Below are 18,971 nucleotides of genomic sequence, written 5' to 3'. Positions count from 1 at the left end.
AGGCTTATGAGTGGCTTGCACCTTGCAGTGCACCCTCTGTATTTACTTTCATGCAGTCTTCTCTTTATGGTAGACTTGGATATCGATACGTCTACTTCCCGGAGAGTGTTGTTCACTTGGTTGGCTGTTGTGAAGGGGTTTCTCTTCACCATGGAAATGATTCTGCCATCATCCACCACTGTTGTCTTCCATGGACGTCCAGGTCTTTTGGCGTTGCTGAGTTCACCAGTGCTTTGTTTCTTTCTCATGATGTACCAAACTGTAGATTTTGCCACTCTGAATATTGTAGCAATTTCTCGGATGGGTTTTTTCTGTTTTTGCAGCTTAAGGATGGCTTGTTTCACCTGCATCAATTACATTTGAGCCCCTGAAATGAAGTGATTGTGTAAAAAAAGGCTTTAGTTCCTCACATTTTTATGCAATCTTTTTGTTCAACCCACTGAATTAAAGCTCTGAGTTGTTTCATTTAAAATTAATTGTGATAATGTACAGAACCAAAATTAGAAAAAAAAGTTGTCTCTGTCCAAATATTTATGGACCTAACTGTACTTAGTTTGATTTATTTCCTATTGTTCCTACTCTATTTACGGGCTTTTGAAGTATCCCAATTTTCAGCTTAATTTTTTCTTTTCCTTCTGTGATCACACCCCCATCTCTTACAATTCTGTTTTCTTGCTGTAATGGCAACATTTACATCCCTAACTCCAGCCATACCTAAACCTGCATATACATGTTCCTATTGCACTTTTTCTGTGTCTATAATTATCACTGAACCGTGTAATCATATTTGGCTTGTATTCCTTCTTATCTTATTATTAAGGACAGGATGTACTGATTGCTGGTTGTTAATTTATAATACATTGTAGCATTCTTTTCTTTCTTATTGCTTTTACATGATGTCTTTGTGGGAATTTTAAAGTAACTTTTTAAAGCCAAACCCACAGGTAAGCAAATATTGTCTAAATACAAAAGGCATGTGTATTCTTATTTTGGTGTGTTTTCATTTTCTACATCTGTGTAGTAATTGAGTATAACATTTTGCTTCTGTACAACGGCTTCCTGTATAAAATACTGGTCACTGCTGCTCCCTTGTGCATGGTGACTCCAGCAGTTTTCCGCAGCAGCCAGTCGTGCTTTGGCCTGCTCCATCAGCTCTGCTCCCTGTACCGGCTACGTAACATATCAGTGCTACTTTTTCAAGGGTTTGCAAAGTAATTTGCTGCACATTAAGTAGATTTATACCATTTGTGGCTATTAAGGAATGTGTCAGTATTAAAACTTTTAATATTACCATCAATTCATATAACAATTACTATACTTCAGATATACCAAGTAGAAACTTAAATTGTATTTAAAGCCCACACCTGTTTGTAAATGAAGGCTTAAAGCCATGTTTGAATTATGGTTCAAGATTCATTTAAACCATGCATTAAAAAGACTTTTTTTCACCTTCCTCCGGACAAACTATGCATATATGGTTTTATCTGGAATATGTAGGTTTCTAGAATGCTTTATCTAGCAGAAAAAACAAGATAAACATAGCAAGCCCGTCCCGAAAAATATTCAAAAGAAAGGACTAAACATTGAGTTTGAAAAGGAGTTTTTAGGGTCTTATTATGGATCAAATAGAAGAAAGCATCCAATGTAACATTACATATTAAATATCACAATGCAAATCCATAAGTAAGCTAGAAGGAAGTCTAGTTTCCAGACACGTATCCCCTGTATAGGCTTCATCAGGGAAGTTTATGAAATAGGACATGAAAACTCACATTGCAGATAATATAGAGTAAGTAGATATTGAGGTTGTCCACAAATATATCCAGTTTTAGAGATGTCCCAAAGGTACCTTGGTATTTATATGTGGTTTCAGAGATGAGCAGGGTACACAGCCCCAATTTAGGAAGGCTAACCCCCAAGTAGAATGTTGCAGCAAGGACAAAGGTTAAGAAACCTTAAAGCTTTATCAGGGTATTACCAGAAACAACAAGGACCAGGGACAGCAAGGTTCCCTAACCCTTGATGCAACATTCGACTTGGTGGACAGCTTAATATTACCTTGTTTATTTCCCCATCGGCTAAACTCAATAAACTTATGTCTTTTTTCAAACTGACTTAGTAAGTAACTGTGTAAAACCTCTTTCATTTTTTTCTTTTATCCAATTATCCATTGTTCCAGGAGTAAATGTGAAAGATTATCCAAATTTTTGACTTATCACCAGAACAAGATTATAGGGGATCTTCCATATCTTCCATGAGGATATTAGTTTTGGTAACTGTCTGAAGGGATTTCACTCCCATTAGGGATTTCTCCTGTACTTCTTTTTGTATCTACAAATTATTTTTGTGACTGCCTTGACTTTGCAAACCTTGATATTACCTTTAAAAAATTAGTAGTGACATAATCACTAGCCTGAAGCCTATATAAAGAGCAGAGGTGCGGGAGGTGCCCATTAGCTCCTACCACTCGGTACACCCACAGGAGGGGCAGATACAAGATCGCTCACCCTGCAAAGAGAAAGAGTAGCAGTGGCTGGTCTTGGTTAAAGGAAGTTTTTGCAAAAAGCAAAATATAATGTGGAATTACTGCAATGATCAATGCACAAAGGAGACTAAGATACAAGAAAACACAATCCTATTGTATTTTGATAACATTTGCTTATCCCAGAGTTCATCCTTCATACTTACTTCTTCTATACTAGGTAATACTAATGACACAATTTAGGCCTTAGGCATAGTATGTATACAAAGCAGACACCTATATATCATATGCTGTGGTAGCCTGTAGTGACAGGCCTGATGTACAGAACATACCACACTCTTATCTGATAGACTAAACACAACCAGAAATCCGTACTGTCAGAAGTTTTTTTATTGATACCCCACTAGACATTTGGCTTGACAGCGGCAATTACTACTTTGTATGACTCATCCTGACCCGGACAGATACCTAAAAAAAAAAAATTGCTGATTTGAAGACCTAAATCATGTGTGTATGCCTAACTTAAATTATAGGAGATTACTAAACAATGACATTTTGAAACAAATGTCATGTTATCAGTTTACAATTTACATTCTATTAAAACGACAAACGGTAAAAAGTATCCCATGCAACTTACACAAAACTTACAGGAACTTTTATTAACCCCAACTAGAACCGATGGTTTGCCTATGTAGGGCAAAGCATTAAATCCACTTTCATGCCACCTGCCCAGAAGCACATACTCACCTTTCCATCACTCACACAAAGCTCTTGTCATTTACAGTCCTTACTAAACTCAAAGCTGGTCTTGCAGGAATTAACAAAGTTTAATGGACTATCCTTTCCCTCATGTGAGAGCCAAATACCAATCGCAGTGGTCTCTGTACTTGCAATGCTGGGCATTTTCTTTGTTTCAAGTGTCTGAATCCAAAGCAGGTGGGGAAGGTGTAAAAAGGAAGGTGAATAGGTCTTGATGGGGATCATCAAAAAATAGGTAACTCCATGCTTTCTTATAATATTCTCAGGACACCTTTCATCCAGTTGATCCAGAAGACAAAAATTTTATTAAATTAAATAAAAATTTTTACGAGCAGATTAAACTCAAAATACAAAAAGTCACCAGGAGGTAGAAGTTTCTAGCAGAAGAGACTTTTGAAGTCTTTAAAGACCTTTTGCCCTAAAACATTTTCTCCTGCTTCTGATGGCTTTTTGTTCTTTGCTGGTGCCAAGAATACAGCAATAGACCTAAATAATAGGGACAATGTAGGTCCTGCCAGGAGATACATCAACAATGGTGACCCAATGGCCTAAGAGGATAGCGAGCGGTGAACCCATAAACGTTGGCAGGGAAGAAGGTGACTTTGGGGCATGTAGCGGAGACAGGAACCTGGACCTGTTATCACAGCAGGGTAATAAGAAAAAAGTAGGTGTGTTCTATAATTTAGAAGTATGCTTTGCACAATTACCGATTATAGCAAGCACTCACCGTGACTAACAAGTTTAGTTTGACTTCAACATGGAAACATTCTTCCACAAAGACAGCTGTATAAGCTACTGGATTAGCATACCAGGAACAATAAGTAAACTGATCCTAGACCTTTAATGACAGGTTGACAGACTGAGCAAAACTTTCCTGTTACATTCTATAAAACCAACCTTTTACCTGAAAACCTGGTACCATGTTGATATATGCATTTGCAAATGTTCCGAAACACTGAATTAAAATGTTGCAGTTTGGCTGGTCTGCTTTCTTGAAAAAGGAGATGCAAAGTATGGGAGGGAGTTTGCCAATGGAGTGACTTTTGCCCATTATTTTGGAAGTATGCCCCTTTGTAAGTCTAAAAATTGGAATACATCTTTTTATCACATGCAGTGCAACTGAGTCAGTTGTTGACATGTTTAAAACATTGGGACTGAACGATCAAAGAAATGTTTTTGCAACTCTGGTGGTGTTGAGGAAATGATCCACATATGGTGGGTGTGCCCAGAACTAAGTTTTGGTCCAAAATCTTTGGCTTCTTTTTTACATTATTCCCTAATATCTAAAATTTATTGGATTGGCCTTTGGATAATTATTCTTCATGGATGAGTTGAAAGCTTAACTAAACTACAGCAAACATTGCTAACAAGTAATCAAAGAAGTGTGGAAGCAATAATGTCTTAACCTTGTGGAAGTAAAGAGCAGAATGAACAATTGTGAAATGAAATGAACATTAATGATTTTATAACAATTGTATGAGATTTTGTTGAGTTATCAGATGCATATCGAAAATTTCTTAAAATATGGAAGCCGTAGCTCACCAAAATACACAGACCAAGCCAAATATTCTGCCAATAACACCTTTCAAGGTTCCTGGGATTTTTGACCACTCTACTCAGCCTACTGTCATGTAGCTGGTGGTTTACCAAGGGTATAAAGGTAGCCTCTCTTGTCAATCTGGCCCCAGAGGTCCTGATGTTGATGACAGGAAGCACAGGGTGCCGGAAGGCCACTTGTACCCATAGAAAGGGGTAAGGAATCAAATGAAGGTCTGTAGTGTATTGATAAACAAGGTAAAGGAATGCAGATCAGAAGCAGGTTGGGTCACAGGCAGGAGTCATCCACATGCGGGCAGGAGTGGGGACCAAGCAGGTCCAGGAACAAGCCATAGTCATCAACAGTAATAGAGCTTTTAATGGTAACAGAAGAGCAATCCAAGACCATGGTCATAGTGCAGTCCAGGTTGTCTGAGTATTACGAAGCACGGGTTGGGTCAGGAGCATACAGGGATGAAGACCAGTCAACAAGGCATCAGGCATGAAGTTAGGTTTCAATAGGCTACCTTGCGTCAACTGAGGAATGCCTTGGCACGAGCATAAATCCAAGCCAATCCGCATGCTTTTTTGTTATCACAACCCTTATATCTATCAGTGGTGTCTAAGGCACACATGCTATTGTTCTCATCCCATATACGGCTCTGGGCTGATATTGGATAATAGTTTTATGTGTGTACAGCGCTCGTCATCTATCCAAATGACCATCCTGGCGGATCCACGGACGATGGTCGACGAATTATCCTAATGGAAGTGAAAGGAGAGAGCGCGCAACGGGGTGCCACTCTGTTGTTCCCCCCTCTCTATAGCTGTATGTACAGCACTCATTCATGCATCGTGCAGTCATTAGTCGTTGGAAATGATCGTGAAAGATCCTTTCCAACGACAACAATTGCATGTGTGTACATAGCCTAGGACAATTCAACTTCTTCATGCTACACTTCCTGGCCTTAAATTTCTGTATGCATAATTTTTACTGCACCCTTTTAAGGCCCAATATAACAAAAATGATTAATGATAGATGATCAACTATAGTTGATCCATAACAAGGTTGAAAGAGCAGTTGAACAATAACTTACAATAACAATGATTGTTCAACTGCTCTTTCAACCTTGTTATGATTAACTACAATCTAATCGTAATACTGCTTCACCATACCTCCAAGTAAATGGCAAGTGGCATGATAGGCAACCAAGTCCTCAATACTGTCGTTACTGGTATTGTAAGTTATTGTCCAACTGCCAAGCTTAATATTAATAATAATCATTTTAATAATAACAATAATAATATGCTGTAGGAATCAACCTTGCACCCCTAAAAAATTTAATATACCTCATTAATACAGGAATTGAGGCTGCTCTAAAGTGTAGCAACTTTTAAGCATAATTAATCTAAAGCTGTGAGGTGAGATATTGTGTAACAAGAAGGTCACTTTCTATGCAGACAACTTTGTGTTATCATCTACTATTTCATTAGCTCTTATCTACGTTTGTTCTTAACAACTTTTCCGGTTCAGTCTCCGCTGTATTGTCTTGTTTGTTTTTGAATGTGTGCTTTGGAGGCTGTCATGTTCTTGTAAGTAGATTAATAATGTTCTCTATCAAGAACACTATCATATTGGTTGACTTTATTATTTTTTGGCTTTTATATCCCATTTATAGTGTATATAGATAAAGATATTAAACTTTTTGTTTCATGCAAGGTTGTCTTATGACAAAAGATTCCCAGAGCACTATGGGTTTCTTTTTGAGGGAGTTTATCAAAAGCTGTTCCCTTTCAGACAACCTGATTTACTTTAGGTTGTTAGGAATTAGGGTTGTTTACTTACCAAGGTGAATTACAACTTTGCATAATATATATATATATATATATATATATATATATATATTTATATATTTAGTTATCTCCAGACCTCTACAATCCCTTTATGGCAATGCAGGTAAGGTATAAAAGAGTGTATTTTATCTCTAGTCTGGAACCATGATTTCCCCTTTGTTTCTAACATTACTAATAGGACATAATGTGCAAAATGAGCCCACCTAATTCCAATTTTGAGTAAAGTAGCAGTGTGCAACCTGTGTTCAGCAATAACATTCTAGTTTTCATCTTTGTTCACTATTAAGAGTGCAATAAAGTAATAGCATTAAAGCTTTTTCTTTTATTTATTCGTTTTAGCTTTTTTTTCATTACACTGTAGCCTACACTAACAAGCCTTGTTCATATCCCAGGCTCCCTTGTGTCTCATGCCCACCCCTTGCCTTTCCTCTTTCTTCGTGTGGTTTGGTTTAGTAGTGTGTGGCATTTGTGGGTAGAAAAGTATGCCAGATGGAAACTGTACTATGTTTTTTTAATTTGTACAATCCAAGAGTACACATTTAACCCCATCTGTGATAAAGAAACAGTTTTTTTATACAGAGAATGATTTCAGGGTATGTGGACAGCTTAACAACCCCCCCCCCCCCCCAATTACTAGAGGTCGGGGATGTCCAGACACCTGGACCTAATTTATTGTTGTCTTTCTGCAAGCCTTACTTGTGACTAATTTTTCTATTTAAACCATTTTGTGTTGTTATATAGACATGTATGTTTTTTTATTTGGCAAATTGTTTTAACACATTTTCTGCTGATGTTTTGTATTATATGCTGAGAAATGCACAATACCAGCTGCACCTTGTCACCTAGAACAAGAGTGGCAGTAAGTGGCAGTAGGCACTGAATCAAGAAGAAAAAAGAGTCCCTGAGAACCCTAGGTATTGAACTAGAAAGAACCGAGGGTCCTTAAGTACATTAAAACTGAGCCAAGAAGATTTATTGGTACCTAAGTATGCTAGTAACTTATTATAGAAAAACAGAGGGTGTTTAAGTACCCAAAGCATTGCACCTAGAATAATTGAGTACTCTATAATTGCACCTAGATAAATAGTGGATCTTAAATACCCTAGACCAGGGGTGTCCATCTTAAATACACAGTGGGCCAAAATGAAAAATTTTGACAAAGTCGTGGGCCAACCTTGATATTTATTGAAAAAATAAACAATCGAGGAAGATCGCTAATAAATGTCAACAGAGGAGGGGGCGCTTGTGGGTCCTGACTGACGTGCCAGCAAAGAATTCTGGAATTTGTAGTATTAGCGGTGCATGCACTGTCCACCGGTGGGCCAGCTCTAGTAGACATTTATTATTGGATTCCGCCCACGGGCCTGAGTTTGATAGCCCTGCCCTAGACATTAATTGTGGAAGAACAAAGGGTCCCATAGCATTCTAGGCATTGAGCCTAGAAAGTTTGAGAGCAAGCACCTTAGAAGAATTGAGGATCCCCAAGTACACCTGGTCATTGAACCCACAGAAGGAATGAGCCCTAAGTACCAGAGCTTTGGAATTGTCATATTGTAGTTTTAACTCTAGATATACAATAATAACTTCTGACTCCAACTCCTCTGTCCTAATAAATATCCATACAATGACGCCTAGATGAATAGAGGCTTTTTATGTACTTTATGGATTGAGCCTAGAGGAATGGTGGATCTCCAAATACCTTGAACTTGAGTCTAGGTTAATTGAAGATCTCTAAGCCCCCAAGAAGAACAAATGATCCCTAAGTACCCTGGACTTAAACCTAGAAGAATGGAAGGGGCTCTAAATACCCTAGCAATTATGCCTACGCCTAAATCCTATATATTGAGCCCAGGGGAATGGAAGCTCCCTAAGTACCTTTAGAACTGAGCCTAAAAGAACAGATGGTAACTACATACCTAAAAAATAATCCTAGATGAATTGAAGGTCTCTAAGCACTCTAGAAGAATGGAAGTTCCAAAGTTCTCCAGGAATTGAGAAGAATAGAGAGTCCCTTAGAACCCTAGGAATTGATAATAGAACAACAGATGGTCTGTAAGCATTCTAGTTGGTAAACCTAGAAGAAAAATAGTCACATAGCACCAAAAGGAGGAAGTAAAGGAGTAGATGGTTGTGACCCTGTTGGAGGATCCCCAAGCACCCTAGAAGTACAGAGCATCCCTAAGAATCCAGCATCTGACTTTTGGAGTTCGGGTTAACTTTAATAAAGTTCTCTAATGAAGCTGCCAGTGTTGCGTGTCTGGAAGGTCAGTGACTTTAGAGCTGCGGGAGGTTACACCAGTGATCATAGGATGACCTCAGAGTGACCGGGGCCAGGAAACTTTTATTTAAGGAATTAGAAGGAAGACGTTAATTGTGAAGCCATTGTTGGAATGACATGCCATGGCGTATCAACTGGCAGTAACAAGACTGAGGCTTTTATTAGAGGAATTATCATAAAAATCACCTGGCAGAGCCTCTTAAAAGCTGCGCGTCTATGTAGATTGGAAGGAATCTTCTGTTCACAGCTGTGGGTGGGGAAATACTACAACAATGTGAATTGACATAATCTGTCATTGTGGAGCAAGTTGCAGGAAATGGGGCTAGTAAGGACTTCTAGCAGAACACGTTATAGCAGCAACCTTAGCTAACACAAATACACTTTCGGTATGTCTAGTTTGTGTAGCCGGCTGAGGTAGTTAACAACAAGAGTGTTGAACTGCTATGAGATTTCTTGGAATGCTGGAAAATGTTTACAAATGGCGGTCTACTTTTAATTGTAATAGGTAGAGGTAGTCTAGCTACCAACAATGTAAGAAGTAGGCTATGTAGCTACCTTAGAATATTGTCCTGATAACTTCTACTTACAGTAGAGCCAACAACCGTTATATAAACAAGGCCATTCTGTTCTATTGATGGGGGGACACAAGTGAACACCACCCCTCCTTTATACAAATGTACTGGGGTAATTCCTACGTTGCCAGGATAATTAGATGCTTTCCATTGGGAGACCGCTGTACACATGTTAGATTTTGACCCAAACGATCATGACCACTTGTCTCGAAAATCATCTAGTACAGGTAGTCCTCGGGTTACATAGAGATAGGGACTGCAGGTTTGTTCTTAAGTTGAATTTGTATGTAAGTCGGAACAGATACATTATTTTAATGAATGCAATTAGGACAGATGTTTGTCTCAACATATTATTAGGCAGCATGGTGTCAATTAATGGATAAAATCGTCACTGTGAGTTAATCACAAACAAAGCAAAAAAAAAAGGCATAGACATTCATTAACTTCTGGAGCCAGCTGTGCTTTGATATGCAAAAGGAAACAACTGCAGTTTGTCTTAGTCAAAAGGCTGTTACAAAAGGGTTACAAAAGGCTGCTCAACCCCTAAGATCACCCACAACCTCAACTGTTTAGCAAAATATTTCTTCTGCAAGTCATGCAAACTGCCCCCTCCCCCCTTCAAGCCTCTGTCCTGCACAGGAGCGAGCAGGGAAGCCCTGTTCATATCTAGGAGGCATCTGTAAGTTGGATGTTCTTTACCCGGGGACTACCTGTATGTACGTAGCCTTAGACTTGGTTTAGACCTGCCTTGGATCCCAGCTTGGTCACTCACACTGCAGTGCTGGTTCCTAACCAGCGTCTGCACATTTAACAGCCCTCATTCATTTTCAAAGAGGCATGCTGCAGGTAGAAACTACTTGTAGCGTCTGCCCCGAGGTAGTGGTCCACTGGCATGAAAACGTGGTAACCTTACCGTAACCTCAATACCAATCTGAACAGAGCCTCGGTCTGTATATAATTCTTGCAGACCTAATACCAGCCCACTGAAGAGGACACGACAGGCTCCACTAAATTTTTTTTTGTCTAGGGGGAATATTTAAAAGTAGTCGTACCTAGTTTATTCCTTAATCCCATTTCTTGCTGATTTATCTTCTAAAGCCACTTGTTAGTTGCAGCCAGTCTGATTTCACCATGTACAATGTAGGACCAGCAGTCCTGCATTGTAAGTGAGGACGCCAAAGGCCCATCCCCAACTTGGGGCGTGGGGGAAAAAAGAGAATGCTGGGTGCAGGGGGAGTTAGGGATAAGGCAAGCAAAATACACAAAACAAGGAAACTTTAGGAAAACTATAAAATAAGGGCTCATTCAGACATACGTTGTATCTGTTGAGTTTCAATTCATTCTTGATGACAAGCACATCTTCCCAATGTACTGCAGCACAACATATTGTAAAGTGCAGCATGCACATTCTTTGATGCAATGTGCAGCCTATTCTAATAAATGGAACACACATCAATACAAATGGCAGCATATTGCATTTTAGAAATTGCAATGCTTTGCCACAGTACTAACAGGTCCTAAGGAATAATGGCAAAGGAATAAAAAGTAGAGTTTTGGCCTACTTTTAGTAGAATAATAGAAATATATTCTACAACTTATAAAAAAAAACATTCCTGCTACTTACAGTATTCCTATACACTTCAACAAGTGCAACTGTGTTTAAAGCATGTATTTAATGGCTGTACAGCATTATTCCCTGACAGATAGGCCCCTTGCTGGATTATATATAGTTTATTGTATGCAAGACATACTGTATAGCACAAGATGACTGACACGGGATCAAACACATGCTAACCACACAAAGCAGAAAGCGTGAGCTCTTCCCGTCGTACATAGAAGCCTCTTTGTAGAGCTCCAAGTTTAAATTGGTCTTCCAGGCATGGGCTTAGATTCAATATTTACAGCCTATTAGTAAACGCTCAGCGATGGGGGCACCGGTCAGGGTGACAAAGATGTTTTTTATTAAAAATGTTCAGCTCCTTTCCTATTGCCATACTTGCTTAACCAAGCTGAGTTTACACAGCTTGTACTGAACTATTTAGTAGGAAATTAAAACATTGTTCCTAATCCAAAGTACACCTTGCCCAGCCAGGAGACCTTTACCCTGCTTTGGTTCTTCTGTTGACATAAGACGCCCCTGGTGGCCTATTTTGGATAGCCAATAAATGAAATACTCTTTTGGTTCATGTAAGCTACCTTTGAAAATGCTAGTTGCCTGTCATACTATCCTAATAGCTCCAATACTTTGTTAAGCATTGAATAAGTACATGATTTTGGATTCTATAATATAATACAAAAAAAAATCCTCATTCTAGTACCAATTAAAATTTAGTGCCAGATTGCCCACACTTGCATTATTCTTTTAAAGATTTATTGGGACATAACCCAGGAGCAGTGTCCCATTTGAGCCTTTTGTATGTTAATGTACAGGATCAGCAAACCCAGCACTAGATCATTACTGATTTCGCTGCAGATAGTATGGGATGCCTCAACCACATCAGAATAGGTAACTTTTTGGGGGAAGGTTGGGAAAGTGATTTTATGGGTGTGTGTATTGTGGGGTAGGGATAGAGCTTTATTTTTAAATAGGTAAACTTATGCTGATTGTGTTTTCATTGTGGGTCAATATGTTGTCCAAAATTATAGCTAAGGAAGTATTGTGACAACCAGGCAACCAAAGGTCAAACAACAGAGGCCAACAAATGATGACAAATGTTGCCATACTATGGGGAATGTCCTGAAACCAAGACCATTTTTATTACTATTTCATGATTTATGCAAGGAGAACACTGTGCTAGCATCGTTTATTTCAAAGTTTAGTTTATCCTACAAATAAGTGCAAGAAGCAAGATATGATATCCAAAACCATCCAACCTGATCCATCTTTGCACCGGGATAGAAAAATCTAATTGGTTGTTGTGGATTTCAGTCTTCCCATTCACAATATTTTTCTATGTCTGGCACGTTATCCACCATTGAAGTAGTGATACAAAATATAAAAGGGCTTTCCATAGAACAACAGCTTGAATCTGATGACCTATAGTGTGTAGCTTTGATGTGTCAGCCTGGTTGTGTATATTTTGAAGAAGTCTTATAACACAGGTGTGTGCTTACAACTGCAAATATGTGTGTTTTTCTCAGAAAGGGAAATTTAAACTTCCTCTTTTCTTCTACAGGCGGGGGTATATAACACATACTGTTTAGGGACTGAAGAGCTTTCACTTCAAAGGACACCACTAATCTCCAGGAACCTCAAGAGCTCGAGAGAGGACAAGGTATTATGATGATTATATACATGAAATTATGTTATCCAAGCAGTATAATATTATTATTATCATTATTATTAATAGTTACATATTATTATTTGCATCCATGTCTGTTCATTTGATCATGAGTTTTTGGTGATAAAAGTGGTGGAAACTAGACAAGTTTCTTTCTAACACATAGTATTTGGCTGATTTGGGTGTCATACTGGCTGGATAAAATTGTTGTTCATTCATACCTGCCACCCTACCTATATTAATATGGGAGTGCCTACCTAGGGTGGAGTTTTTGCCCTTGTTGGTGGTTTTCAAAATTAAGGTAAAAATTACAACTCCTATCAATTTTTTTAGAAGTCTGTTCCAACCCATGAAATGTATTTTCTTCTGAGGACAATAGGAAGACTGAGGAAATAGAATAGACTGAGAAAAATAATTCTTCCCTAAGTGAACAGAATTCCTATTTTAGAATGTTGCCAAAGAAACATTATCCCCATCGGAGGATTTTCCAATTAATTGAGTTTATAATAAATTGACATAGCAAATATAGGGGTCATGATTGTTTCAAGTGGCAATTATTTAGCATGTACTTAGCTTAATAATGATGGTCCTTTGTAAGAACCCCACACAATCGGGTCAAACATTATTTTTTACTTATCTGGCTCCAAACTGTAATGTGATTGGTGCCTGTAGGCTGTGGCACTTAATACGGTCGTTGTACTTAGTATTACGTTTCTAAAAATGTGATCGCGCCTACGAGTCTGGAAAATGGACTGTTTTTCTTGTGTCTGTTAATGTTCCGGTAAATGGGTCCATTTTGTTTCAGCTGTCACATAAAATGGATTTAAATTGTTATTGAAATGAAAGTTAAGAAGTAGATGGCAGTAAGGTTTATCTCAGCAATATGCATAAACTGTAGTATAAATTTCAGCTCGGCTTGTTTTTACACCCTTCATTTTTTACATATATTATATGTCTTAATCAACACAGTTCCCTGGAATGGTGTATTGTTTGTGCGAAGAAAGAAACTCTGCATAGTTTAAAGACATTGTTTTTCAGCATCTTAAAATTGGCAGAATACGAGGATTGTTTTTCAGCATGTGAAATCTTAGAACATCAGTAGCCATGATGACATGATTGATGCATGAAAACCTAACTACAGTTATTCAATTTCTTTGAAGGTTTTGGACAGAGTGGTGAAGAGTTTATTTTTAGCTGAATCAGAAGTTTTTAGGTTTGGATAAAGTATAGATGGGGTTAGAATCCCTATCTTGAAGATGTAACTACAATGAATTTAAAACAATTATTGCAATGTGCATGTATTTGATGTTCCATGATTAATTTCAATACCATGGTTAACCAATAATAAGAAAAATGTAAAAGTTGAAAAACTGCGACCTTATTGGAAAAGGGACAGGTGATGTTCCTTCTGCAATAAAATAGCAATACCTGCCTGATGGCAGTTTTTTAAAATAAACTCATCTGTCCCTATTCCATTATGGACTCCACCATTCTTCTCTTCCTGGTTTGCTGATCTTCGTCCATCTTCATTGGAGTTTATCTAATACCAGCATTTTTTTTGCTTTATTGCAGAAGGGACATCACCTGCCTCTCTCTGCATTAAAACCTGACTGGTCGCAATTTTTTTTTCTCCAGTGGAAGCCCACATGTTTGAGACACTGAGACTGTTTATCATTCATTAAATGTTGTAAAAGACAGTATTAGGATTCATCAAGCTCATTGCTTCAGATGGGAATGCCCTTGTTAACTAGAATTCTTTACTGGGTACCCAGAATGCAATTCAGAACAAAAGACCACAGAGAGAACACCAGTCGGCAAAGCTGAAAAAGACAACTATAATGGTTGATGCTAGGATCACGTAAATTAGCCAACCAACTGGGAATCAACATATTCAAAGTACATTCATCATGGCTTTTTCAGAACTTCAAGGGGCTCTTTGGGGTAATAGCCAATAAAATCTATAGAGAATCCACCATAATTACTGACAAAATAAAATTTGCATGATGAGCCTCATGATACCCTGACGATGCGGGAGATTAGTGAACCCTGAAATGCAATGGCTGGTAAATGTGACCCACATATAGACCATTAAAGTTGCCTTTTTCCACTTTTGGATCCAACACTGTCCCTGTGGTTGTAGGTTTTTATTTATGACTGTATCTATCTGAGCTTTCTATCTGAGAAAAAAATGTCTCCTGATTAGGGGAAGGAGAAATCTTCGAATTGGATCGACTATGATAGTGGGATGTTGACAACTGTCCAAGATAGGATTCTTTGGATATATTGCCTCTTACCGTTGTGTCTACAGGAGAGGAAAATATGAAGACATGCCTATTAGGCTACAAACAAGATAACAAGACAGCAAATATTCTACTCCATACACTTTTACAGTGCCCAACCTCCCATCATTTAAACGAGACCCGTGTATGGCCAACTTCGCAAAGGGTTATTGGTTAATCAGTACATGCTGAGGAAAAATGGACAGGGTCACATCAAAAGTTAGTAATAGAAGTTATTGGGCTACATTGAAGAGTCTGGATTTATGCTCATTTCAGTTGTGATCAGATACTACAATTTGTATATCGCCATTCCTTGTCCTTGTTTCCATTGTCCTGTTTCAAAGGGCCCATTAAGTCTAAGGATGTGTTTTTAGCAGATGTGTTGGAATTATCTAGGATTATCTGTGGTGAAGGAAGCTTTTAGAACAAGTTTACTTCACGGATACATCAGGGGACTTTTACTTATGGCTTTCTTTTATCTTGTGTAGTTCTGCAGCTTGGTAACCACACTAGAAAACATTGGATAGGGGTCATACATGCAGCTGTGTTTGTGTGTGATAGGGCCTCGGAAGTAGGACAGGACGTGAAGAATTTAGTGAATTTAATGTATTCATAAATACAGATGACACAATACATCAGGATGTTTCCACAAAACCACTAGGAAATTTATAAAGTGGTGTGTCTCCAGCTGTGCAAACATACAATGGTGGGTGGCTATAAGGACTGACATCTAGGCACACTTCGCTATCACCTAGGAGGATACCTGGTAGATGGAAATGGGCCACCTACAGAAATAATAGATTTGTAGTCTTACAATTAGAATTTTGTGAAGAAATCTTAAAGTTTCATAAGGTATTTTATTACCTTTTAATGGCCCATCAAACTTTTTTTTTTAAAATGTTACTGGTTCCTGCTTTGGTACAGCACTCTTTCATCCATTAATGTCTAGTTACTCTGTGGTGGACTCCACTCCTTGCGTAAATCTTTTTATAGGGGAACAAGCAAAGTAAAATACCATGATAGTTTATTAGAGAGATAACTGTGGGTTTCCTGGGAGAGTTGACATCACATTCAAGATGGCGGAGTTTAGCAGTGGTTTCAAGACATTTGGATGTCTACACAAAGTAGGCTTTTACATATAGATACTATACTTACAATATGATACATTAGTGAATTGAGACACCCTGTGGTGTCTTCAAATATTGATACTGATAAATCCAAATGTCCTTGTAGGCCTCCTTGAATCTTAGGCAAAGGCTCTTAGGTAGAGATCATGTCATGATGTCTAGGCACTTGAGTGGCTGATATGATCACAGAAAAGGTTTGCCTTACAAAAGTTAAAATATAAATCCAGTGGTAGCATCAACCAGTTCATGAGGAATATAGTGCCCATTTTGTCTGGTGGAAAGTCTAACTCGGAATAGTACCCATCATACTTGTTTGTTTCTTAGCTCCTCTTAAATCCTAGAAGGGAATGTGGAAGGGTACACCTATATCATCATGTACAATGCTGGACCTGCTGCCATGCAATCAAGATGGTTCACGTCTGCTGGTTAGAGGAATGGTCCATTGGCCTGTATTGCCTACAGTTGGGTTTTAAGTACTTTGTGTATTCTGTCGCCTTTAGGCTCAAATGTTTTTTATTGAGTTAGGGAAAGCTAGAATTCTTGTCAAGAGTTTATTACTAGCTGTGTCCCAACTGAGAAGATTTTCAAGGATGGTATCCAGTGTCATGTAACCCATTTCCAGTGAGCCAAGGGTGTCATGGATCGGCGCCCCATCTAGACCTTACTGTAGAATTCTGTAGAAAATTATGTTACATCATTAGGTCATTACTCTTACCTGGGCCTTCACTTCACTAAAGTGAAGAAATCTGAGAAAAGGAAAGTATATTGATTATTTTCATATACAGTATACAGTGTTTTATATTGGAGCTCCATTGAAAGAAAAGGTGGGGAAAAGTTTTGCCTGGCAAGCTCAGGGTTGACCTTCAATGTATTGGATCAGTAAATATATTGGATGGGGGTTTAAATTCATAATGCATATGTAGCTGTGACAATATACCTCAGGAAAAAATATTCAGGAATTTGTCAGACCGGTGAGGAATCCTCTGCATATCAAGAAGATAAAATCAGTTTGCCATTTAGGGTACGTGACTAATAGAATTGTTTCTATTGTTTTGTGTTTTTTGTCTACTTCTGCAACAACTGAGGTTTGTGTCGTAAATTTCTATGATTAGTTAGTGACTAATCTTTCTGCTTACTCAGTTTTTACAGAACTCTGTCCAAAAAAAGACACAGTGACCTCCCTTTATGATGCTGACATTTCCTAAGTTCCACTTTCCTACTTTGTCCGCACGCAAGGTGGACATAAGCAAAATTTAGCCATATTTGTGTAACAACACATAATATGCCAGAAAGAGATGGGAACTTCCCTTGTGCAGTCAATAAGTGTTAAAATGAAAAACTGAAATGGGGAAAAAACAGCACACAGCAGTCAGGCATACATCAGGAAGCTCAGCAGTGATTGTGGTCAAATATGGACTACATAGAGACATATTGGAAATTACACATGTAGACATTTATATTTTTTAGAAACATTAAACCTAATAAAAACTATTTAACCAGGGCATTTGATTTATATGTTGATCAAACATTGATCATTTTCCACAACCGTCTGATTTCACTCCCATGCTCAATTTCAGTGATCAATATTCATTGCTCAACCCAGAGTGGTGGGTAACAACGGGTGGGCTAAAATTGTAGCCGGGTGACTGCCCCTAAATTGTGACCCAACTCATCAGTAACCACCCAAAAACAATCGGGTGGTTGCTAAAAAGTGCAGGGTGGTGTGCCCAGCTAAAAGGGGCTGGGGAGAACACTGGTAATATTGATATTAAATATTAAATATTGATGAATTCCTGTGCTTTCAGCCTCTGTTCTGACTGTTCATAGTTATCATTGTCCCTAGCTCTCTCAGTGGACCACAGAATACCTCTTTCTTATGTTATGGACAGTGATCTTCAATCACAAAGCAACAACAATGCATCTCCTTCCTAAGTAGAGTTAGTGCATGTTGTGTCTCTAGGACACAAATGCATTCACCAAATCTGTCCCTTGTTATACCGTTAGTACCTTGCCATTTTTTTATTGGTTATCTGGCTGTTATAGGTTTGTGGAAAGATTTGTTCATCCTGCCAAGCAATAAAACAAATCTTCCCCTGCCCCATGAAAATATGTTTACACATTACCCCTCTTAGGTTGTTATCTATCAAAAATCCAGTGTTGTCTTCTTCTCAACAGATGTTCTGGTGCATGTTTCATTCCATGCCGCCATCTTGGTGTTGGGAGATACTATCACTTCCTGGCGGGCTCCATGCTGATGCATCTCTGAGTATGCACAAGACTGTTTCACAATCCTGATGATTACCACACATCTTAGGAGGCTTTAGGAAAGTTGTCATTTATGCGTAGAAGAGCTTCTGCAGGGACTGTATTTAGCCTGATTTCAATTTTACTTGAAACTGCCACCATCCCTAAAAGGGTTCAAATATGGTATCCAAAAATATAAAAATATGGGACTTTCACAGCAGTTAAATCTTATAAAATTATTGCATTTTATTTACATCATTTTAAAAGAAGTTTATACATGCCCCTGCCCATAAAGCATATCAGGGGAAGGTAAATAACATCATACCATATATAGGCTGAATATATTGTACATATCACATATGTAGGGATCACCCGACGTGTTTCGCAGACAAGGTCCGCTTCCTCAGGGATGTAATTACTACAAGCAAAAAGATGTATCAGCACAAAAGGCTATTCAACTACAAGTGCACTTTGTCACCTGGTATGGAGGCTGGTATAAAGCAGGCCTAAAACCACAACAGAGATAGCGGTATCCTAAATTAGTCATCCACCATAATAT

At 38.3% G+C, this 18,971-nt stretch overlaps 1 protein-coding gene across 2 annotated transcripts in view; it reads left to right on the top strand.

The window, feature by feature from the left end:
• The window catches only part of ADAMTSL4 (ADAMTS like 4), a 133,061-nt gene that overhangs the window by 20,941 nt on the left and 93,149 nt on the right, over nt 1-18,971 (top strand). For both annotated transcript variants that reach the window (XM_072428890.1, XM_072428889.1), the window contains exon 2: nt 12,658-12,756. The gene's annotated coding sequence lies outside the window, so the exon portion shown is untranslated. The remainder of the gene's footprint in view (nt 1-12,657; nt 12,757-18,971) is intronic.

The sequence above is a fragment of the Pyxicephalus adspersus genome, chromosome 12 (genome assembly GCF_032062135.1).
Source record: "Pyxicephalus adspersus chromosome 12, UCB_Pads_2.0, whole genome shotgun sequence".
In the NCBI taxonomy this organism is placed as follows: domain Eukaryota; kingdom Metazoa; phylum Chordata; class Amphibia; order Anura; family Pyxicephalidae; genus Pyxicephalus; species Pyxicephalus adspersus.
This window is presented reverse-complemented; position numbering and strand designations above follow the sequence as displayed.